Raw genomic sequence first — 25,960 nt, forward strand, 5'->3', positions numbered from 1 at the left:
ATTCTGACAAAATTGATTGATATATGATTAAAATATAAACTATAAAAACATTATTATATCCAAATAGCCAACAAAAAATGTCTTCCAGTATAATGGTAAATACGGGGAGAAACAGGAAAAGTTTTAGATAAAACAACAAAACGCTGTGGAAAATTGTTTTTAGTACCTAACGCTGTATTACTTACAGATACAATTAAATTAATTACTTGTTAGCCACCACTAAAGTCAATGTCCATTCCATCCCTCAACAATACACGTGTTCATATGGGAAAACATAGCGAATGTAAATACTGCATGAAAAAATCAAATGTCAGAGCGTATTTTTAGACAGATGAAGGGTTTCTCCCTTGCTTTCTGTCGGGGGTCGTTCTCCTCCCCAGCTCTCATCTCTGCCGTCCACCACTCAGCTGTTACTGCTGCAACTCCACCCCGAAAATTTTAAATGTGGATCTATTTTTCCTTTCCACCCCAGTACAAAGTACACACAGGTCTTCCTGCCGCACCACACACATACAACAGCTGGAGGACGCTGCAACCGACGAGCCCGGGACTCTGCAAAGGTGGCCTAAATGGACTGGGACTGATCCCCCTTGGACCGCGCTACATTCAGGTGTGAATGCAATAAGGACTGACTGAGTGAGGATGTTTTATTCTCCACCTCCTGCAAGGGGTTATCCTGTTAAAAAACAAGAACAACAAAGTGTTCAACGTCTCCTGACAATAAATAAAACCACTTAGAAAGAGGAATTTACTGGTGACCAATAATAATGATTGCATGTTTGTTAATTCATGTTTTCTGACATAAAAATGAATGATCTTGTCTGAACAGCTTCTGGCAGTTACTGTTTGACCTTTATTGATCATCTAAACCGGACAAACAAACACTTTTTCCCCAACCAGAGACACAGATAAACAAATAAAATGCAATCAGCTAAACTTTAGATGGTATCCCAGGGAAAAGAATTCAAATTTTATTGAAAATTTATTTACATTTTGAATAATATATTTCCAATGTACTAACAAAAATATATATTCTGAAAACATATAAAAATATATTAGTTTTACACTTCTACTGTAACACTTTTAATGTACTTTAACATTGTTGCATTAAAGTCTTTGATAGCATATTAAAGGAAAATATACTTTAAATGTAATTTTCTGAAAGTAAATTTATTTTAGGCTTCTTGTAAAATATACCTCTATATGTTAAAATAAAGGGTGATTATAATTATTTTTTAACACACAGATATTGCATTTGTGAAAAAGGGATTTTAAAAGGCCTGAATTTATTTAAAATACATTTAAATGAAATTTTAAATACACGTCCTGTTTCTGCATATTATTAACATTTTCCAGATACTGTGAGGGGCTTAGATAAAGTTCAGACACTCAACAATTCTCTCAGTGTATTAGTAACAGATTTAAATGATGTTGAAAGAAATGTTCTTTCCCGTTTAAACCATAGAAATCTGCTCATCAGCCAGAGAATGGGCCCATCTTAGCTTGTGAAAGTTCTGTCCTCAGTTCTACAAGCCACCTAACTTAAATGCTGAATGCATTATTCCAAGGCCAAATGGGTTCAAGTGTGAGGTAAAGGCAGAGATGTTCATGTTTTGTCCAAGTCAAGTCTGTAATGACTGAAACAAACATTTTCCTGTCAAATCCATGACATCTAGTGCAACTCCAAACCTGCATTGCTCAAGGTTAGGTTTCCAAACCGGTACTGTTTCTCCTTAGGCCTAAAATAAAACATGAACATTTCATAATTATCTTTCAGTCTATTAATATTTATTAGCAGTTATCTTCTGATATTTAAATTGCCATCCAAAAGGCTGCTTTATGTTATATTATAAATTGATCAAATCTAATATTTACCCTATTAGAAATATAAATATGCTCTAAGAAAAAATTGTGAAAAGAGATTCAGACCTGTAATTTTATATTCCTGAAGGAATCAAATAAATTGCTTCTTGTCTTTGTAATGACTAGGTTAACATCTGTTAATCTCTGTTTTCATAATGTCCACTCCATTATATATCGCATTAACAGGGTTTTCTTCTCTTCACGCTCAGCTGGAAAATATTGTACATTCATAATATTTATATTTATATTTGTTTTTTTTAATTCTAAATAGTAAGGATGTTCAGATTTAGGACATCAATTACAACAGAATGTTCTAGGTGACTATTTGAGTTTTAAACGTCTGAATGAACAAAACAGGTAGTGCTTCTAGCTTGATATGATGAAGAAAATGTCAGGAAATCCTTTGAGCGTCTGGTGTTGAAGCATCTGAACGACATCACAGGCCCTCTCCTGGACCTCCTGCAGTTTGCTTACCGGCAAACAGGTCAGCAAATGATGCAGTCAACCTGGCTCTGCACTTTATCATACACCACCTCGACCACCTAGGGACAAACACTACGATCCTGTTTTTAGGTTTCAGCTCAGCCTTCAACATCATAAACTTAGACGGCCTTCACCAAAAGCTCACCAAACTCACAGTGCCACCCTACACTGTTGGTGGATCACCAGCTTCCTGACTGACCGGCAGCAGCAGTTGAGGCTGGGCAGCAGTGGCGATCCGACAAGCCCAACATTATCATCAACCAGCAAACAAAGGAGAAAAAAATAGTCTACAACAGTTTTTGCAGGAGTTGCAAGAGTTCAAGCGCAAGTAGCCAATGCACTTTTCTGTTTTCCCTGCAGTCTTTTCAAAAGTGCCAAAAATGATTTAATGTGGACACAGTCGGGACAAACCGACTTGAAGCATCTCTCCAAACGCATTAAGAAGCATGAAGAATCAAGAGTTCATATGGAAAACCTATCAAGCTAGCTGTGCTAGGAAAGATTAGCATAGGCACAACTAAGAGGTTGTTAAGAATCGTCCTATTTTACCTAAACTCTTTGACTGTATTAAGTTTTGTGGTGCTTTTGGCAACTGGCATTGCACAGGCATGATGAAAGGGATGTTTCGTGTCTTCGTCATCTCACTGTTGATTCCATTTCCATTAGGGCAGCGCCTGTGAGTGGGCAGCAAAGCCTCGGTGACCCGTCCCCCCTTGGATGGGTTGTACTGGAATTCTAATTTCCCCTCGGGGATCAATAAAGTATCTTTGAATTGAATTGAATTTCAAATATTGGAGTAGGTAAAGAAATGTATTGTTACATCAGCCTTACCAAGAATATTTTTCACCAGCAGCTACTGCTGGGGAGCATCTTCTCCCACTAAAGAACCATCAGCACTGACACCCCCCAGGGATGTGTTCTCTCCCCACTCCTCTTCTCTCTGTTTACAAATGACTGTTGAAGTTTGCAGATGACTGTCATTGGTTTCCAGTGGTCTGATCCAGGACAATAATGAGTCTACTTACAGACAGAAGGTGGATCAGCTGGTCCACTGGTGCACTCAGAACCACCTGGAGCTAAACCCGTTAAAGACAGTGGAGATGATGGACTTCCAGAGAACACCCTTATATTGCCTCCCCTCACCATCCTCAACAGCAGTGTCCACTGTGGATCACTTCTGGATCCTAGAAACCACACTTTCTTGAGACCGGAGGGGTCCTCACACATAGACACTGTTCAGAACAAGGCTCAACAGAGACTGTACTTGCTACAGCAACTTAAGAAGTACAACCTTCCACAGGAGCTCCTGGTCATCTTCTACATTGCCATCATTCAGACTGTCCTGTGTTCGTTAATCACTGTGTGGTTTGGCTAATCTACAAATAAGGACAGGTCTAAACTTCAATAAACAATTAGATCTGCAGAGAGAACCATTAGCTGACTATCCCTCTATCGAGGACTTAAACAGGTCTAGAGTCAGCTAACATCTCTGCAGACCCCACACATCCTGGACACAAACTGTTTAGACTGTTACCTTCAGGTTTGCGTTACAGAGCACTAATGCCAAGAAACAGCCGCCACAAAGACAGTTTCTCCCCCCATGCTGGTTCTTTGATGAACACAATGAACACCTCACAGCCCGAAAATTCAGCTCTACTCTGGTGGAAACAAATAAGCTTATTTGCATTATCACAATCTGTCTTCCATCTTTTATGTACATAAAAAATTGTACATACTGTTCTTTGTTTTTATTTATTTATTTTTAAACGTTGTGGTTGCTGTTTGGACTAAAGATGATATGCGATGTGAGTGATAGAAACCAAAGTTAAATTACTTGTTTATTCTGATTGTGATATATTTTCAGCCTTAAGTGTCCTTGTAATGTCACAGCTAGCTTAGCAGTGAGAGCATGTAGAAAGTTATTTTTTCATTTCTAGAGACATTCAAGTGGTCATTATTGTGAGGCTACAGTTAACTTGAGCAGATTGTTATGAGCCATTACAGTCTATAATTAAGGAGCATCAGTGGCTAATAGTCAAGCGCATCTTTTCACCGAAAAACATGGCAGGAGCTGCAGCCTTACACCATGGGGACGCTACATATTTTTCACTGTATAGTGTTTCCACAGAGTTCTTAAGTCCTGTGAGGTGAGGGTTAGTAAATAGCAGACTGGTGAGGAGAATCTGCTTTTATGAGGCAAGCACACAGTAATCACAGAAGAATGGCAACAAAATAAACAATTTTGCACAACACCGGCTTTCTTTCAATCTTCATTGCATGAGAAAAAAAAAATTGTTAATAACACTGGATTCCCAGACAAGGAGTCCAAGTCAAGGTTTAAGTCTTTAGGCCAAAAGTCCAAGCCAACTCACTTTTGGGTCTTAAGTGCGACTAGAGTGCACCTAGAGTGCGACTCTCAAACTCAAGTCGCCATCTCTGGCTAAAGATGATGTTTGGTGAGTATACACACACGCTTCAAGCACTGTCCAAAAAATGTCAATAATAGTGCCACGGATGGCCGCATCTCCTCCATACTACGCTCGCTCACACTTGTGTTTTTTTTCTGTATTTACACTGAACTTTGCTTCTGTACTACAGTCGCTTTCAACAAAGAGCAGCTCCTAATCACGACACAGTCCTGTTTAAGCAGTTTTGCTCTGGCTTTCATCAATCCAGAGAATTTTTCTGAGATTCTGGTTTGAAGCTTAGCAGCTCTCTGTGGGATTTACAAGAGACTTAGACCAGGAGACGTGCACGTATCCTTGTCAAGCTCGGCCAACGAGTTACACTTCAGTCTACATTATCCACATGGCAAATGTCCGCTCCCTAGCAAACAAAACAGACAAGCTGCTCCTTCTCAGCACAAGAAACTCTGACTTCCAAAAATCATTGCTTTGTATCTCGTTACTAAAAGAATAAATTAAATGATTAGTGATCACACTAATATGATTACTTATCAAGGAACACAGTAACAAATATGAAATTTAACCTCTTAAAGGAAATTAAGACGGTTGGAGAATGATCATCCAGGTTTTTTTTAGTTGAAAAGGCATTATTAAATGGTCTCATGGTCGTTTTTCATGTGTCTTGTCTTTGGCACAAAACTCATCTACTATTGTTATTGTCTCTGGAAGAAATGGGTTTGCATTTTTCGAATAAGAGAGACACATCAATAACATATAAAAGAAATTGAGAGGTTATATCTGATGTTTGATTTTTATTCATATATTTGTAATGGTGAACTGCAGCCACCAGAGCTTCAATGAATAGTTAATTGAATATAGCAAATAGTGAGGGGAAGATTGAACAGCCCTGTCTGGTGCCTTTCTTGGAAAAAATCCTAAACCTGGAGATCAGGAGCAAGAAAACAACATCATCATAAGGCAAGAAGGAGTACCTGCAGGTCGGCAGGACGCCCTTTACTTTCTTGAAACCAGCTCTCTTAGCTTTGTTGCTCAAACCCTGGATCACCAGTAACCTGAAGGAACTGCTTAACAAAAAAAAATTGCTTTCTTTGAGGGAGACAGGGAATTATAGAAATTCAATTTAAGGCCAAGATTGGAAACAGCAAGAAGGCATAAAAGCAGGAGAGTATAACGGTATAACGGTAAAAGACGTGTTTTGTCAAGAATGAAGAAGTTCATGGACTTCAGATAGAAGGAGGATCAGCTCAAGGAAAGTCTGGACAGAGCCCATAAACCAAACACCTGCTTCATTTGGTTCAGTTTGGGAACAGGCTCAACATCCTCCTTTCCTGCCCCCAGCCAAACAAGTCTCCCATTCCCTCTTGACTCACAGCTTTTCTGTCACACCTCAAATGTTTTATCTGACAAGTTGGTCATGGAGCTACTGCCCCATCATTGTGTTTTACCAAATCAGGTGTTCTCTTCATCTCCTCCCCTCTGTCTCTCAAAGGCAAGTGAAAATGGAGCTGAAGCGACTGAACCAAAACAAAGCTGCAGGTCATGATGGTGCCAACCCCTGGAAGTCTGTGTGGACCCGCTATGTAGCATTCTGAAGCACCTCTTCAACCTTAGCCCGACCAAGGAGAAGGTTTCAGTGCTGAACAAGACATTCTGCTTTATTCCAGTACCTAAGAAAGCTTATCCATTGGTCATCAACAAATATAGATCTGTTGCCCTGACATCCCACATAATGAAGGTCCTGGAGAGACTCCTTTGGATAACCAGAGTAAGCAATCAAACACCCTTCAGGACCCTCTATAGTTTGCTTATTGCTGAGACTTTGGAGTTGACGTTGCCATCATACATCTGCTTACATAAACCCTGGAAACTATGGAGAAAATAGGCAGTACTTTGAGGATCCTGTTATTTGATTTCTCCAATGCATTAAACAACAGTCAATTTAACTATGTCAAGGATCAAAGACTACCTGACAAACAGACCAGAGTTTACTGGTGAAAGGCTGTATGATGAACCAAGTGCTCAACACCACAGGAGCACCAGAGGAATCTGTACTCTTACTTTGCCTTTTTAATTTCAATTCAGTTTATTTACAGTATATAGTGCCAATTCACAACACATGTCGTCAATTCCAAGTCAGGTACATACATTCCAATTGATCCTAGTTATCAGACAATGCAGTCAAGTTCAGTTTATTTTTCAAATTGGTTGAAAAAATTATTTATAAGGAAACAGAGCAGACTGCATCGAATCAGTAATTTGAAGCATTCACTCCTTCAGGATGAGCATGTAGTATGGGAAGAAACGTGTGCCATCAGAAACTGAATTTGAATTGTTCAGACTGAATCTGTATTTGTGTAATTTTGTGTAATTTGAAATTAAATGCATTGGTTTGAAAATGAATTTCACTAAACTGAAACTGAATGTAATGGTTTGAAACTGAATTTATTTGCTTTGAAACTGAATTTGTTGGGTTTGAAAATTGCTTTGGTTTGTATTGAAAATTCAGTTTAATTATGTTCACTTTAAGTTCTATAATTTAATTTCAGTTCCAAAATTCAGTTGTTTTTTTTTTGTGTGTGTCACACATCCGGGTCCTTGAAGCCACAGATTAATCAAACACAGATTTACCGATTTATGGATGTCATTCACTATTGCTATGTCCACCTTCAGGGACTGCATCCTTTGAAGGTCGGGTTTGTAGGCCGATAACTATGGAAGCAAATTGTTACCATATTTAAAAAAAAAAAAAGCATTTCCACAAATGCTTTTTCATTTTAAGAATGTGGCTGCATTATTTGACCCATAAATAAAATTAGTAATCAATCATCTTATTTGCATTTGCATTTTCTTCTTCACGACTGCACATTTATGCCATAATCAAAAAGAAAACAAAGCAGACATTGCTTTTTCGTTTTCGTAGTCTGCCTGCAAAGTACTGCCCAGAACTTGAAAACAAAAAAGCATTCCGAGCGGCAGGCGCAGCAGAGTGACGTCAGCTGCCGCTCTTTCTCAGCTCCCTGCTGACCGAGCTACCCATCTTGTTCGGTAGGGGGCGCTGTGCACGTCTGCATTGCATTACATTGCAAACGTGCCGAGAAATTGATTGAATTGTGGCAATTTGTGGCAGTGGCAGGCAGAACTGGTAGTTCCGGTGGCAGGCTGTGGTATCCTCGTGGCAGCCTTATGGCCTGGAACATCCAGCGTGTTTTTAAGCATTTATTTATAATTTTCTGTGAGTGACAATTCAGAATAGCTGCTCGTGCTCTATAATAAACCGGCTGTTTGTGCAATACATTTTCGTCATCCTTTCAACACGTCACACATACACATAGTGCTATTTATTTTCCATGTCAAGTAAATACAGTCACCTTATGTTATGGGTCTAAAGCTGTTTATTAAATAATAATCAATAATGAAATCATTATTTAAAGGTAACAGGCTATAACAACAATGACATCCCATTTGCCAATAATCAGTATCAGATTCCACAAAAACAGCGGCAACCGCATTGGCAAGCTTTTACGGCCGGTGTGGCACCTTCTGGCATCCTCGCAGAATCCCCTGCCACCCTGCGGCAGACTGTGGCCGCAGGGTGGCCACAGTCTGCCACCCTGGAACTGTGGCAGTTCCAGTGGCAGCTTCGGTGGCAGGCTGTGGCGGCTACCGGAACTACCAGTTCTGCCTGCCAATGCCACAAACTGAGCTCGGCCCTGCTGCAATTCAATCAATTTCTCGGCACGTTTGCAATGTAATGCAATCCAGACGTGCACACCGCCCCCTACCGAACAAGATGGGTAGCTCGGTCAGCAGGGAGCTGAGGAAGAGCGGCTGCTGACGTCCCTCTGCTGCGCCCGCCGCTCGGAATGCTTTTTCGTTTTCGAGTTCTGGGCAGTACTTTGCGGGCAGACTACGAAAACGAAAAAGCAATGTCTGCTTTGTTTTCTTTTTGATTATGGCATAAAATTTGCAGTCGTGAAGAAGAAAATGCAAATAAGATGATTGATTACTAATTTTATTTATGAGTCAAACAATGCAGCCACATTCTTAAAATGAAAAAGCATTTCTGAAAATGCTTTTTCATTTGAAATATGGTAACGATTTGCTTCCATAGATAACGTCCTGGTGAGGCAACGAAGGCTATCCAACTTCGAAGGCTCCTTCAAATGCGGCCGACAAATGCGTCCTTCTTTTCCCCACATTTGAAGGATGGGTCCGATGTATCCTCCGTGGCCCACCCTATCCCATGATTCATTGCAGGTTGAAGTAGATTGTTCAAATGGCAGTAGCAAAGGCCGGATATATTCCGCATTCTCTGAAACAAAATTAACTTTTACAATATTTTTAGACGAGACCGTAGCTGTGTAAACCTAAAATATCTGCTCGGTGTAACAAGATTAATTGCACAAGTACTTTGACGTGTTCGGAGACGTCCACTGCTCTAGCAGCCGACTCGCCAGCTGTCAGCTGACCGGCTGGTTGAGGTGCGCTAAACCCCAAGAGAACGGCTGACTCCCGGCACAATGTTTTCAAAATCCCGCTGGGTTTTACCAATGGGTGGAAGTTAAACAGATATATTTCAGTCAGACGATATCCAATATAAATGTTTGGTTTATTTATTATAATAATAGTTGTGACATAATAATAACTAATACTTATTATTATTATTCTCCTTTATTTGCTCTACAAATAAACTGATTTAAACTTTGTTACTAAAGTTAATATGTTAGTGTTAAGTTGTTTAAAGCTTTACAAATAATTGAAACAAATGGTATTTGTCATCAATGTATTTTATTTAGTGTTAGATTTTTATATCAATGAACACAAAAATTATTTTGAACATTTAAACAGCTGAATAATGAATAAGATCATAAAACAATAACATTTTAAAACAAAACAGCATTATAAGCCATTAGCAATATGTTAAAGGGTAAATAAAAACCGTGTAGTTATTTACAGTAGAGACAGCGTCATTAACCTTCAGGCTCCATTTGTTCGGCTTCACAGCTCTGTGCTTCACGCTAACACGGTTGCTAGGCAACCTAACTTACGCTGAGGTAAGGGCAAGAGAAACACAGACTAATGTAACACCAGCGGCACACTATGCTAACCTGTCATGTTTAGCTAATAGCTACAGGTAGCATAAATGTTACTGTTTGACCATCATTTGTTTACATGACGCTTCTTATAGACGCTCATTTGACTTGGTAATTGACATCCGCCAAGCTCCTGTATGCTGCGCTGCTCCAGCTCAACATGCCGTAAAGGAAGTTTAACCTGATGGATGTGTGACACAAAAAATTTAATTTCAGACCTGAGTGAAGTAGTCAAACTAAATTTGTAATACAGCGAAATACATTTTAAATTGAAATGAATTCAGTTTCAAACCATTAAATTCAGTTTTAGTTTAGTGAAATTAATTTTCAAACCAATGTATTTAATTTCAAATTACACAAATGCAGATTAAGTCTGAGCAATTCAACTTCAGTTTCTGGCACAAGTTTATGGCACAAGTTTCTTCCCATAATGTAGCGACAGTGGACAGTCGCTTGCATTGTTGTCATTGACTTTGCAGCAATCCCGCATACTGAGCATGCATGTAGCGACAGTGAAAAGGAAAACTCTAACAGGAAGAAACCTTCAGCAGAACCAGGCTCAGTGTCAGTGGCTGAGTGCCACGACCGCCTGGGGATTTGTACACCTCAGCTGTCAAGTACAAGTCAGAGTTCTGTCATATATAGAAATACTCAGAAGACTGTGCAGTTCTCATGTGTATCAGAGAAAACGAGAGAATGAATACAGAGCTGATGGACTGCTTTGGTGGTTTTTGTTTGTTGGAAACAAAACAAAGTCATGGCCAAGGGCGATGTCATATGCAGAAGGACTCCTACAAAGGAAATCAGCACTTTTATTTAACCAAATTCCATTTTATGGGGTAAAAAACACATTGACACAGCTTTGGCACATTTGGCCAAATTGCCAGCTCCGCCTGGCACATTGCCCACTAAACATTTTGTGGAACAAATATGCTTCAACTGATTCAGTCCAAATTTGCTGCAGTTATAGTCAAGATGCTGATGAATACAATCCGAGGCTTCTCCTAGGATTTCAAATTGATTTTCATGGTGTTTTGCAATGTTCATTTAGAAGATGTATTCAGCAAGGCTCAACAAATGTGATTTTTCTTTTTGTTTTGTTTGTTTTATCACAAATAAATCAGACATAGTAACAGTTGCAACAGTGGTTCCACTGGAAAGCAATTTATTATGTCTTACCTTTATACAGGTACCAAAAGTTTGGATTTAGACTTTATAAATGTGAAGCTATACTTGATTTATTTGAGTTTTCCAATTTCATGGGGAAATTGCCTCTAAAATCCCTCAGGGCTGAACAGGTTAAGGATTTGTTTATACTGGGAGATTCCAGGGGAACTAAACAGCAAAGCGCAGACACGCATGTGAGTACTTAAACTGAATGCATGAGGGAGGGCTGGCAGGTTAGGTCCAGGTCAGTATTAGAGAAGAAACGGCATCCGAAAGATAGGCTGGTGGAAAACTCCTTAGTAAAGGTAGGTTTATGGTGAGGGCTCAAGGGCTGGTTTCAGAAGCATGGTCAGTTCTTCCGAAGGTCAGAAGGATGACGGTAGCATAACCAGAAGGGCAGAAAATGGGGAGGTAGTTAGAGAACAGATGCAAATTACAGAAACAATAAAACCAAACACCCTTGATCATGACATTATAACCCTTAAAGCCAAAGTTCACCATATGTTCCTTACAAATCTTCCTACATCCTCAGCTTCTTCACTGTCTCAACTCATCACAACATGAGGAGCAGGCTCCCTTTCAGTCAGATGTCTATATCCAGGGTTTCCTTTCAACATTATTTTTCATTGGTCACTCCAACAAACCTCATTTCAACTCTAAACCCAAATGCTAATCAGAAGTAGTTTTATTATAGAAGGAAAACTGTGATGACTAGTGGGAATTCATTGCGAGGAGACCTTTCACCCTCAAAGACTTCATTACAAAAGAGCTCATCACTTAAGATCGTTAAAATATCAGTGGAAACATGCAAAAAGATTTTCATAACAATGATTTGATTGCTGTAGTGTCAATAAAGATTTTTCAGTTGATTGTCAAGAAGGTAATAACATTTCTTTTCAATATGTAATTTTTTAATAAAATGCAAATAATACCAGACAATGTACAGATTTGTCACCATCCCGGTAGATAGAATCTAACTATTAGGGTTTGATTTCATTTTTGTAAATGTATAATAACACACAGAGTGAGAACTAAGTTTCACACTCGGTTTTTTTTTTTTTGCTCCGGTGAACAATGCTAACAAAAGAACATTAGTATTCTCTGTGTCCTTGTGGATCTTAACCGATTGAATTTTTAGACATACAAGTAATCCATTCTTATTCATTTTTTTTTTACACGGTGACAAAACCCACTGTAGAAAGCAAATCCTGAATTCATGTGTAACTGGTAATTTAGAAGTGAAAAGTTTAATGCACCCTAATTTAGGAAGTGATTTGTTCCTCTCCACTGTTGCCTGCCATTACATGTATGCTGCAGATGTGTATTCGATTTAATACCTTTTTGTAACTAGTCATATAATGTTTAGTTTTACTATAGTATAGTGTTAAATCTAAATTATTTTCTGTTCTTATTTGTAGAAATAAACTATATTCTAATAAGGTAAGTGAAGTATTATTTGGTATAATGTTGTGGTAAAAAAAAAAGGTTTTTTGATATTTACAACAAGTCTTCATAGTTCGAAAAATCCAGTATATAGATGATATAGGACGATTAGGAAATTAGGTATTGACATTAAAGTCAGGTCTAAGCCCATGTTTACTGTTTGTTTACAGCACATAACATCTGAAATGATCTGATGTTTCATAGACACTTCATTTAATCTTAGAATCTTCTGTGGATGTGTCAATACTGAGCTTGTCAAATGGACGTATGGAGGTGTTAAACTGACAAATTCTGCACCATTTGTACAAATAAAAACTGTAGCAAAGTGTCAGGACCACTAAGGCAAAGAAGGCAGGACCCCCCAAGAGCCACTGCTAGTAGCTAACAACAGAGGTGGGTCCAGCCTTTAAACTCTTCAGTCCTGGAACCGTGTTTGGGTTGTTATCAGCTGCTGGCCATGTCAAAGTCCATAGGGCTCCCTCATACTGTGATCCTCAGCCCTGGGTGAGCAGCAATCAGTTGTCAATCTGAGGTTGCAGAGACCAGCAGGAAGAGAAAAATTGTTCTGTGCAAAAAAAAAGCAAATAAAAAAGCAGAACCCCCATGAAATACCTCTCTAGTTTATTCTTTGGATCTCAGTTTTCTTATGAAGCCTGATGAGGGTACACCCCATCTCTCCCTCCTTTATCACTCTTATCACTGCACTGCCCCTTAAGACCCTGGGCATGTTTAAGCAATAAAGTGGATGAAGTAGAAATGTTAAATGGATGGATTTTAATATCATCTTGAAAAGATTAATTAATTTGAGTTAATAAATAATTTCCTAGGAATTATTTAATTGGAAGATTAAAAATTAAATATATGAAGATTTTCAATTTCTTTTTTTGTGCTTTATAGCATATAATTGAGTATTTTTAATAAACCTTCAACTCTAAACACAATAACAATCCTGTATCCTATTTTCAGTTACAGTAGGATATCTTGTACCTCCACAGTTTGAAAACGTCTCCTTCGGTTACCAGTTAGGACTAGCAGGAAAAATTAAATCATTTCTTCAGCTCAGAAACACGGACTTGTCCATAAAATTTCCCCCGAAGTTTGACATGTAATAGTGTTGTACTCATTGTACCTCAGAAGTGGGAAATCCCTTTGGGGTGATATTTCCATCAAATCCTCTAAAATGTTACTTCAGTTAAGTGTACAATATGCAAAGCTAATTACCAATCGTTTGTCTAGCGCTTTGTATTCCACTAAGACAAATTACTTGATGTAGGATGAATATCTGTTTTGTCTGTGAAATGAAATATGCCAAACCACATCTCTGTTAAATTCTTGCAAAAATAAGCAACAGATTTGAAAGGGTGATCTATTTACAGAAGAAATGTTTAGTACTGTCACAGACATTTCAGTAAGACATCAAGAAACTCAACTTGTCAGTTATAATGTCATTAAACATCTTTAAAACTCTATTAAATTATAAGTACCTTACACTGATGTGATGTGGCTCCCCGCAGCAGTGTTAATTGGACCACTCTGTAGAAAACAAAGAAAAAAAAGATGTCAGCTTATTTAAAACATCTATTAAAACGTTTCTGGAATACTTTACTTTTTTTTTCAGATTAAAATGTATTTGTTGGAACCCTCCTTATTGGAAAAAGATGATCTCTTACCACTCGCAGTTTTGCCAATCAGTGGTCAGGACCTTCATGGGTAAATGCATTTCTCTCTAAGCTGACTGAATCTGCTGAGGTTGTCACATTTTAAAATTATTTGTGCACAGACCAACATATCTGGAATGTCCACTTTATGCTGGGCCATGTGTATAATGCTGTTTTATTGGTCAAAATCTCCATCTGCTGATGCTTTATGAAGTTCCGCAATTAGCTATTTATTTTCTGCTTCCTCTCTCGTATCATGTCAGTTAAACTACAAAATTAAACAAATAAAGTGCTGAAATGACAGCAAGTAAGCATCTCTATGCCACCCCAACCCATGTATTAATAGTTCAAGTGATTTAAAGTATCTGTGGTGTTCCAGAAACATCAGAGGACCTGTTAATTGTTGAGCTGACTGCCTGTGATGTGACTATGAGTTTATTTGCATGTGAAAAGGGGGGTTCTGATCAGATCAGAGGCTTGAATGCCAGGTGTAAATTGTCAGAATAGTCTAAATTATACCTGGTCTACTTACAATCAGATCAGGCAGGACGCAGGTCTGTACAGTGCCTTAGGTCATTCATGTCATGCAAGTAGATCCACTGAGATTACAGGGCTGTGTGTGCTTTCAGATCATGTAGCTGGGATTGCAGAATGACTGAGGTGGGGCATGTTACTCAGCAGCATTCACCTGAGCAGTTTGTATCAGATGCATGTCAGAGATTTACCCTAGATCTCGCTGAACTCAGAGTGACGGTCCACCTAAAGGCTTTCCAAATGCATTCGGTGTTTAAAATTCAAGAAAAGTTGCTATGCTCCAACCTCAACAGATTTGCATTAGATCCTGCTAACATATTTCATAGACAACACTGGAGAGTCATCTGGTTTCTCTGTCTATGATGCTGCTATCTTTATGTTATGATTAGGTTTTTGAGGACTCAAACACAGAGCAGAGCAGGATTCTGTTTGAATGATTTAATGATATGAAATAGGAAAAAAACGTACAAAAACAGATCTTAAAGAGATGTGGATGGGAGCACCAGGAACACAGAGCAACAGAGGCATGAAGTCACCAGGAGGATCCATTGGAGAGCAAACAGAACCAATGAGTATATATACACTGAAGCAAGGGCAGAGAAATGACAGACAAACCAGAATAGCTAATCAGAAGGAATGAATTACAGCTGAGGCAGAGAGAAAGCAGAGCAATCAGAGGATAAGTGGAGCAGCTGAGACAGAAGAAAAGAGCAGAGAAGGGGTAAAAACACAAATAAACATGTATGGTGCTAAACAAGAAAACCTGGGGAAAATGTCAAACAAAGATCTATCAGGAATCAATCAAAATGCAAAAGAATCACAAGAGAAACAAAAAGGAACTAAAGGAATACACCTAACGACAATGAGAGCAAGGAATTGAACTATATGGCAAAACCCAAATGGCAAAAATAAAAATATAATCTGGCAAGATCTACAGAACATAATAAACATCTAGGAAAATGCTGGAAAAACATGAACAAAAAAGAAAACCAAACCTAACACCTCAGCATTGTGTCACTTTATCATAAAAATACGGTGAGACGTCTTTTTCCTCATGGTGTCCCTCGACTGTGGACCAGCCCCACTCAAGACCTGAAGGTAGCCGAGAAACTAAAGATGTATCTATTCAGTTTAGCTTACACTTTGGTTTTTTCAGTGCCAGCAACCTTTCTTTATAATGTTCTTGCTGTGATAGTTGTTAATGATCATAGCCCCTACTGCTATATGTTTTAAGAATATAGTTTTTTGCTGTTTTAGATTCTAGATTATGTTTTACATTATAAATGTTTATTATGTATTGTCACAACTTTAGTGTGTATTTAGTCATTTTACTTTTTTGTTTATACAATAAACCTACCTTCAGTGTATCCTCGCTGATGTAATTTTCATGGTTGTGTTTTCACAGTTCCTCCTTCTCTATAATTGATTAGTTTCTCTCACTTATTATTTCTCATTGCTTTATCACTAAGGATTACTTGTCTTTTTCTTGGTTTCTACTTGATTTGATCATTGTGAATATTTCATTGCGCTTATCTTTAGTAGTAAAATGTCCCTCGCAAGATGGATCAATGGTGTTTACTTTAACCCCCCAATATTACTTAATATTACTTTTTATTTAATTATGAGGTCTATAGAACATGTAGATCGTGGATTGAAAGTATTGTTTGAAATATACTATTGCCAATTATTGGGTTAAGTTTCACTTTTAATGAGAGCAAGATGATTTCTTTACACTTCAAGAAAAGTCCTTGGACAATGGCCATTCTGAGCTGAATTAACTTTGTCACTTTGCTGGTCAGCTGAAGGATGATGTTTGGTCTGTTTAATGTGTGAAGAGCAGCAGTCAGGACACAGAGACCGAGTGTGTTGATTCAGACAGTGAAGGTCCTCAGGCCAGCAGGTTAAAGGGTGACAGACCACACAGAGAGCTGGGTACTTCATGACCACACACACACACACACACACATACACTCAGAGAGAGAGAGATGCACACACAGAGACAATGACATAGCAAAGTTCACAAATTTGAAATGTAATTTAAGTGTCATTAGTGTGTAAAGGGTTCATATGATCTAAAGTATGATATAGATGACATTAACTAATGTGTGACACACTAGCAGAGTGTTTAACACCACATGCAAACATGCTGATACCATTAAGATGCATAGTTCTTCTCAAACAAGGATGCTGACAACAGACTGAAAATATATTACCCTTATGGATTAGGATTTGTCTGTGGTTTCTTATCAGTCCCACACATTGCTATTTAAGATACTTCCATATAAAAAGTGAGACATCCCTTTCCACTGCTGCCACCATGCTCAGGAGAAGACATTTTACAGAGAAGACTGCATTTTACTAGATTCTAACTAGGTTTAAACTGTAATGCATGTAATTGATTTTGAATCTTTCTATATTATTGGAATTATTTGATAAAATATTTCAGGATACATTCGGATGACATTTGTTCTGGATTGGCGCTATATACTGTATATAAGTTAAGATAATGTAATAGACTACAGAAAAAATAAATAGAAATAATTATCAGATACAAAAATACATAATGTAAATAGTAACCAATAGTTTAGAAAGCAGGGTCGATGATTTGTAGTACTGTGCAAACGTTTTAGGCAGGTGTGAAAAAATGCTGTAAACAAAGAACACTTTCAGAAATATAAATGATGATTGTTTATTTTTATCAGTTAACAAAATGTTAAGTTAACTGTCATAATGCAGCGTTTCTTTTAACTCTGAGCAGAACACAACCACAAATTCAGGGTAGCGTTTTAACAGATTTATTTTGTGAAGTGAATGAACAGAGGCAAGACAGAAATCCAGACAACGACAGCAAGGGACTGGTTCTTCTCTGGAAAGGAAGGTGACAGGGTTATTGATATCCCAGGAGTATTGGAAGGTGTTTCTTTCTGGAGGATTTATATAGGGACTTACAGCCAGAATGATAGTGGTTTCGCTGGGGAGGTAAGTCCTTCCTCTGTGAAGGAGGTTGGCAGAATGTGTGCAGTCAGCAGCAGTTTTTTTCCCTTAGTTCTCTTGTATAGCTCGAGGTCTCAGTTTGAGTATTCCCACGTAGGAGGGTGGACAGGCAGGTGACAGCAGGAGAATGGTTCTCCGTAAAGATCTTTCCCGAGCCGGGGCCTGAAGCGGAAGAGGCAGGGGGACTCACAGTAGGAGACGAGGAACAAAACTTGAAGCTCACTCGGAACCAGGTCACAGGACCAGGAGCCGTAAAAAACCAACAGGCAAGGTCTAATGAGAAAAAGACAAAAAAACAAAAAAAACAATGAGACTCAGGTTAAATGTATGCTAAAGCACTGCACACCACAGTCAGTTACCACTCAAAATGAAGCGACGGGCGGACGTCTCCCTCCTAGTCTCAGCTCCTTAAGAAGCCCAGTAATTAGGCTCTGATCAGCAACCCCTGCCAAGGAACGCTCTAGAGCTGAGGGTGAAAAGAAACACACAAACTGCACACCAACACAGAGACCTGACAAGAACAAGACTTACTGGAAGTGATGGTATGGCCCCCACAGAGCCCTGATCTCAACATCTTGGAGTGTGTCTGGGATTACATGGAGAGACAGAAGGATCTGACAAAGCCTACATCCAGAGAAGATCTGTGGTTAGTTCTCCAAGATATTTGGAACAACCAATCAACCTTGTTCCTTCAAAAACTGTGCAAGTGGACCTAGAAGAATTGATGCTGTCTTGAGGGCAAGGGGTGGTCATAGCAAATATGGATTTGATTTAGATTTCTCTTTTGTTCATTCACTGCATTTGGTTGATTGATGAAAATAAATCAACAACACTTCCATTTTTGAAAGCATTCTTTGTTTACAGCCTTTTTTACACCTGCCTAAAACTTTTTCATAGTACTGTATATGTCTGAGTTATTGCACAAAATCTTCTTTAGATCTATCAGTGGGACTAACCACGCCACTGCTTTGTATCTCAGGTCAATATAGCAATATTCTGACTGACCTGAAATCAGGTCTCAAAAGATTCAGGTAGGAATTAATATAAGAGTTTAAGGTTTTTAACAAGCCCTAGATTAGCAAAACTACTGAACTGTATTCTTGATTGTTAGGAGTTCCTTTGGTTAATGTTTGGATTGATAAAATAAACTATCTATCAAATCTGAAAAGGGCACCTTCAGTGACCAATGAGACTTCAGGGGTGGCACCCAGTCTTCACTGTGTGGCTATACAGCAGATTAAAATCAGACTCATACAGACATCCTATTAATTTAGTGCTTGGGAAATGTCATGTGTGACATTGGGTGTGTGAGTGTGAATACATGAAGGTTCATATATTTCAGTTAAGACTTGAGGCCTCTGTGCATGATACAGGTTGCTATGCTTTTGACACAGCCTATATGTGCAAAACCAATAGCACAATGCATGCTGTTTGGATGTTATGTGCTTTATCAGTATTGTTCAGTCCTCCCTTTAAATGTGGCTGTGTGTACACCTGTTGGTCCTTGTAGGAAACACCCAAATCAACTGGTGACAGTCACAACTTGTCCTGAAATGCTTGGGGTTTTGTTGCATCTGGGATATGCAGACTTTTTTAAACCGTTTGGTTTGTTTGAAAACAATAAACTGTTTATGAAGTTCCCAGTTGGCTTTTTTGAAATAAAACTTGGAAGCAGTTTGGTATCTTAAAGCTCTTGTCTATACTTACAGGAGTGGGGTTCAGTTTTCAATCTTCAGCATCACACAAGGGCCTGCAATGGTGGTTTTATTTTATTTGAACAAATTTAACAATTTACAATTTAATTAAAATGCTAGAATATGCTAATGTAATTTTTTTACACTAAATGTATTATCTGTGTAAAATAGTTAAGGCAGAAAAGAGAAGAGAGAAAAGTAAGGGGCTTTTTTGCTGTGAAATATATCTTGACAAAGCAACTATATACTTTGTTTGGCTTTTAGCAACTTCTAATAATTATAATTACTGTTTAATAATTATCAACAAAATTATAAATAAAGTTACAATTTTAAATTATGAGTCAGACTAAAAAATCAGTGCCAATCAGACCTCAGTTGGGTAACAGTGGTTGGTTTAACTATCAGCAATTATGAATGATTCTAATCAACAACTACAACTGCAAGCAGTTATGATCGGGTTCCAAGCCCCTCCCAGCAACTCCGCCCCCTGCCCCGCCCATTCCACACTACCACGTCACATGACCACATTTTCCAAAGGATCAGGTCAGATCTTGGTTGCAGAAGCACTCAGACCTCACAGGCTTAGCGGCACGCAGCACAGATGCACTATACCCAGCGGCAAGCACAGCACAAACCGCGTCCTGTCTGAAAGGCCCTTTAGGGATATTAGCAGCTATGGAGGAAGAAGGGTTCTGATACTTGTGTCAGAAAAAAGCAAAAATAAAACAGAGAGGTTACTACTGTTATTGAACCCTGGAGTCGAGAATGGTTAAGCTTAACTCTCTTAACTTTTCCCATTCATTTCCTATGGTAGTTCTTAACACTACGGATGCAATACACCTTTTGCCCACTAGCGTAATTCTGGGGGCGCTCTTTCTTCCGTTTCTAAACGGAAAGCAGTCGGCGAGTTTACAAGTGTGTATGCAGTTTATTGACGTTCCTGTAGTAGATCATTTATATATTTTAAAACCATATTATACATTACAAATGTTGGTATTTTTTCACTGTTTACAATGAAAAGGAAGCTGATCTTCCCTTGGAAAATTCAAGTCAGTTTCGGGAGAAAGGTTTGCACTGCAGTATTTGGAGCCCAGTTGTTGTCCTGTCCCTCTAGACTGGAATAAGCATAGGTCACAGAAAATCCCAGACCTTCACCACTCTGAGCAAACCCTCAAAAGAACAAAGAACTGTTTGGCTTGTGGCCAGCCAAAGTCATGTTTCCTGGGGGATGGATCCAGTATTCATTTTTTTTTTTATCAATTAGGAGACGTGAAATACTTTTACTGTTCCACTAAAGTCTATCAGACCTATGCAGCAGAGAGCCTGGCAAATCCAAGAATGCCATTTGTTGATTTTGCCTGCACTCCTATTTTCAGGAGAGAGCTTGAATTTCTATATAGAAAATTGTTATTACCTTTTACTATGAAAAAAGCATTTTAAAACATGCAGTACAAGTTGCTGTGATTTGTATTTCTTGCTGTGACCTTTTAAATAAACATAATTGAACTGAAACCAAACTATTTTCTTATAGCTGTTTTCTCATTTAAGTAAAATATTGTGCATATGTATATGATTCGTCAAAGGATTTATTCGTAATGCTTTATATAATACAAACTTTAATTTGGTTTTTTGACTTAGCACTAATTCACAACAAAGGTACATTATAAAAAAAATAGGGCCATTAGATATCCTGTCCAAATTCAATTTGTTGTAATCCAAACATGCCATAACAGATAGAATCTGATTTGATTCTAATTCAATACAAAAACTTTCAAAACATTGGATCAAAGAGTAAGTATTTATTTAATGATATTCTTTCAATTTCTATCTAAAAATAAGACATATTTATTGTATAAAAACTACGTTTCAGTTCCTGCCATGACCGGGATTCGAACCCGCGTCAGACAGCGGGCACAGTTTTCATGGCAATCAGTTCTGAACACTACGAATGTAATACACCTTTTGGCCACTAGGGTAACCCTGGGGGCGCTGTTTCTTCCGCGAGCGGCAGATACGATAGCGAGCTTTCTGCAGAATCCATATTTCATCAAACAATTACCAGGGCTGCTTCATTAAAAATGTCCAAAATATTCTCAGTTAACTCTGTTTATATCTGCAATAACATGCATTGTTTATAATGTCCCGAGATGTAATGGGTTTAAAAAAAAAATGTGTTTGATTAACAGGCAGCATTGCGTCTGATACTTGTGTGAGAAAAAAAACACCAATAAAAGGATGGATACACCTGTCATAACAGGGGGAAATGTTGACACATGTACTGAGTTCATTATTCCCTATGACAGTACTTTGACAGTACAAAAGTTTGTTTGTTATTTGTCATACAAATTACCAAAATATCCTCATTTAAACCTGTGTATATCTACGATAATATATATTGTTAATAATGTCCCTAAATGTAATAGTCCTTGATCAAAAAGTGAAAAGGCTTTGTTTATACATTAACAACCTATAATGAACCAAATTTAAATATTTATTAAAAATCAAAATTTCATCACAAAATTCCCAAAATATTCTTAGATCTCCGAGACTATAGAAGAAACAATATAACTATTTATTCAAGTGCCTAAATTAATTATCTTTTATACCAAAAATAATTGACTGTCATGTCCGTAGTAGTTAGCCAAATTGTTTAATTTATATAAAATATATGGTATTTCATAAAATTCCCTAAATATTCTCAGAAAACCACATCTATATGTGGAATGATATTGTTTGTCATGTCTCTAATTTTAATGATTGTTTTAAAAGAAAATGTTAACTATAATTTCAATGATATTAGTAATACTGACCAAAATTGAAAAATTCACATAAAATCCATCCTGTCAGAAAAATCTCAACATATTCACCAAGAACCTCGTTCATATGTAGAATAGGCCTGATTTTCTTCAGCCACCACACTTTAATGGGTTCATCAAAATTAATTTATAACCACCATTGTTGATTAGCATATATCTTTATGAATTAATTGTGCACAAGTGGGCAGTCCAAACTGAACAATGTTTATAGGGAATTATAGGCATTGTCTACTTAAGTAGTGTGCAAAATTACATGGCATTTGGCCCAACAGAACCTGAGATACATCTGCTAGCTTTATTACCAAACTTTGTACACTGTAGTGACGCGCTTTGGGATAGAGCTTCAGCTAGAATAGGTACTTTTCAGGATTATGCACAGAACATATCCTAAAGGTTTGGGCTCTCTAGGTACCACGAGTGATTTTTGGAGAAGTTCTTGATTGAGCTCAAAATGTCGGAGGACTTGTGGAAAATAGATTTTGCCTTTGTCGCAACGTAGCAAAAAATGTAGTTAGGCAGAAGTGGGCGTGGTCAATTACAAAGTGATGAAGAATCATCCAATGAACACGGTAATATAAATCTTTGGAGTGTAGGACTTCCACACATTGCCACTAGGAGGGACTGTGAGCGACATGTCATATGATCTTCGCTCATGCACAGTTTTGGTCTGGCGAGAAGCATTCAAAATTTGGAGTAAATCGGACCTTCCTAGTGGAACCTATACTCATTTGTCTCTTAGTGGGCGGGGCTAAAGTGATGTCATCTATTGACTGTCAACATGTCCATTATTAACTCATGATCACGTATACAACATTTCAAGTGGATCCGATTATGTATGATGGAGATATAGCCCTCGAAATGTCCTAGGGGGAGCTACTGATCTAAATTTCAATGTAATCCAATAGAGCTGTTTGGGGGCTGACAAAGATCAACCATATTCACTTTAGAGTGAATCGGACCATTCATGTGTAATTTAGAGCCAAACGTATGGCCGTGGCGTGACATCAGAATTCGCTATGACGCATAGCCACACCCTCCAGCCAAACCAGTCAGTACTAGACACAAACTTAGACGATCATGTTATCTGTCAATGGGACAGTTTCATGTTGATTAGTTGGAGGGGATCAAACATGTACCACACAAAGTGAAACATTACACTTCCTGTTCTCAGGGGGCGGGGCTTCGATGATGTCAGCATCTGATCAGTGAATATTGTTCAAGGCCAGAGGCAGATCAATCTCAGAAGGTTTCAGGTCTCTGTGACTTTCCGTGTAGGAGCCATATTAATTTAGTCTTTTATGGCGAGAAGTCATATTTTAAGCCGTGGCCACGCCCACATGCTTTCATGTATGCAAAAGCTTTTGATACATTTTGATACCCAATGCCTTAAGAGTATACTAAGATTTTCAAGGCTCTAAGTCAAAAGCTATAGGAGGAGTTTGCTCAGATACATGGGCTAGAAACAGAAAAAATGGGGTCAAAATGGCAACTTCAATCCAAAATGGCCGACTTCCTGTCGGGTTTTGACCAATGTTCCAAGAGACTTTTTGGTAGGTCCTGACAAGTTACATATGTGTACCAAATTTCACATTCCTCATTCAAAGCATGGCTTGGGGCCGATTTTTTAAAAGTTTCTAGGGGGCGCTGTGGACGAACTAGGTCACGCCCACCAAATATGTCATCAGATCTCTGTTGGGGACTGGACTAGCATCAATCACATTGAATTTGGTGCAGATCAGATGATGTATCTGGAAATGAAAGCCAAACGTATGGCCATGGCGTGACGTCAAACTTCGCCGTGCCACCACGACCACGCTCTTTTATGAAAAGTTACTGTGCTTCAAACGAAGTTAGACCCACTTGTTATCTGTCTTCTGACACACTTTCAAGTTGGTTGGGTCAAGAGGGTCAAAGAGGCACCTTTCCAAGTGAAAAAAGTCACTTCCTGTTCTCAGGGGTCGTGGCTTTGATGATGTCGGCATATGACACCATAGGATCATCGGGAACCCGAAGGTCCTCCTTCATGCCAACTTTGGTGTGATTTGGCATTTTTTTGGGAAAGTTATTGCATCTTTTTACTTTGGGCATGAACGCCAAGTTCATGTCCCGGCCACGCCCCTTAAACATGGCCGAAAACTCACGAATTTGTTAAATGTTAATCCCCCATGCATTAATTGCATAATGTTCAAATTTCAAGGCGATAGCTCAAAATCCCTAGGAAGAGTTTGTTAAAGCTCGAGGTGAGTAAAATTGAATTGGCATTTGACCCAAAATGGCTGACTTTCTGTACATTTTAGGGCATACCCTCAAGAGACATTTTTTCTTGGTTTGAGGAGTTCTACCAATGTGCCAAATTTCAGATCTGTACGACTTGCGGTTCGGCCTATCTCACATTTGGGGGCGTGGCTAAGAAGTTTGGTCACACCCACTGACAATGACATTAAGGAACAAGAATTTCACGCGGGGGACAATTTTGGGTAAAATCTTGTGAGTTTTCGTGCATGGCAAAGTCCCCAAATTGCCCCGCAAAGAGGCAACGGAAGAAAGAAAGAATAATTAAAGCTGCAAGCAGCATCGAAGGCCCTCGCACCTCTGCGCAACTCGGCCTGTGCAGCGACCGCGGGAGCCTGGCATCGCCAGCTGCGCATGACCAACGAGGCTGCCATTATGTTCCACACATTGCCACTAGGAGGGACTCTGAGCGACATGTCATATGATCTACGGTCATGCAGAGTTCTCATCTGGCGAGAAGCATTTAAAATTTGGGGGAAATCCGACCTTCCAGATGGAAGCTGCACTGAGTTTTTTATTAGTGGGTGGAGCTGAAATGATATCATGAACTGACTGTGTCAACATGTTCAGCATTGATCAGTCATGATGTATACTGACAAAGATCAACCATATTCAATTTGAAGTGAATCGGACCTTCCATATGGAAGCTACACTCATTTATTTATTAGTGGGCGGGGCTAAAGTGATGTCATCTTTTTCCCTCTCAGGAACAGGAGATCTCGGTACCCTCAGTTCAGCATCATCTTAGGCGCTGTAGGAGGTTTTGGAGGCAGACAAGGGAGGCTCTTGGGAGGTCGTTGGAACAGAATAAGAGACTAGCAGATCGTCATTGGACTCCAACTCCTCAATTCAGGGTGGGTCAGAAGGTATGGTTATCCACCCATGATATACACCTGAAAGATTTTTCCAAGAAGTTGGCTCTTCGATTCAGTGGACCTTTTCCTATCACTAAAATCATAAACCCTTCTGCTGTCAGGCTGCAACTCCCCAGAGCTATGCACATCCATCCTACGTTCCATGTCTCTCAAATTAAACCTGTCATTCAGAGCACTTTAAACCCCAGCAACCATGACCCAACACCTCCTCGGTTGGTAGATGATCAGCCGGTGTACACCGTGAGACGGATCCTTAATGTCCGTAGGAGAGGTCGTGGACACCAGTTCCTGGTCGATTGGGAGGGCTACGGACCTGAGGAAAGAGCATGGATTCCCAGATCTTTTATATTGGACCCCAGTCTCATTACGGACTTCTACAAGGCTCATCCGGAGAAGCGTTCTGGTTCGCCTTGGGGCGACACTTGAGGGGGAGGTACTGTTAGGATTGTGTTCTGTTTGGTGGATCTGTTTGTGTTCACTTACCTTCCAGAGTCAGAGTGGCATGGGTGGAGTTTTCCAATCTACGCACCTGTCCTGGATTCTGCTGATGAGAGCAGTTGGCATTTAAGCTCCTGGAAGTGATCCATTCCTCGCCGGATTATTCAGTGGCACTGGTACTGAG

General features: G+C 38.9%; 1 long non-coding RNA gene across 1 annotated transcript; it reads right to left on the reverse strand.

Annotated features, from left to right (window-relative positions):
- Window positions 1–12,915: 12,915 nt before the first annotated feature.
- LOC124882327 lies at window positions 12,916–15,221 on the reverse strand. The gene is made up of 3 exons (XR_007041868.1): window positions 15,136–15,221; window positions 13,960–14,008; window positions 12,916–13,040 (listed from the first exon to the last, which is right to left on the reverse strand). It is a non-coding gene; the product is annotated as an uncharacterized LOC124882327 (long non-coding RNA).
- Window positions 15,222–25,960: the final 10,739 nt, after the last annotated feature.

This window comes from Girardinichthys multiradiatus, chromosome 2 (assembly GCF_021462225.1).
Source record: "Girardinichthys multiradiatus isolate DD_20200921_A chromosome 2, DD_fGirMul_XY1, whole genome shotgun sequence".
NCBI classification, from domain to species: domain Eukaryota; kingdom Metazoa; phylum Chordata; class Actinopteri; order Cyprinodontiformes; family Goodeidae; genus Girardinichthys; species Girardinichthys multiradiatus.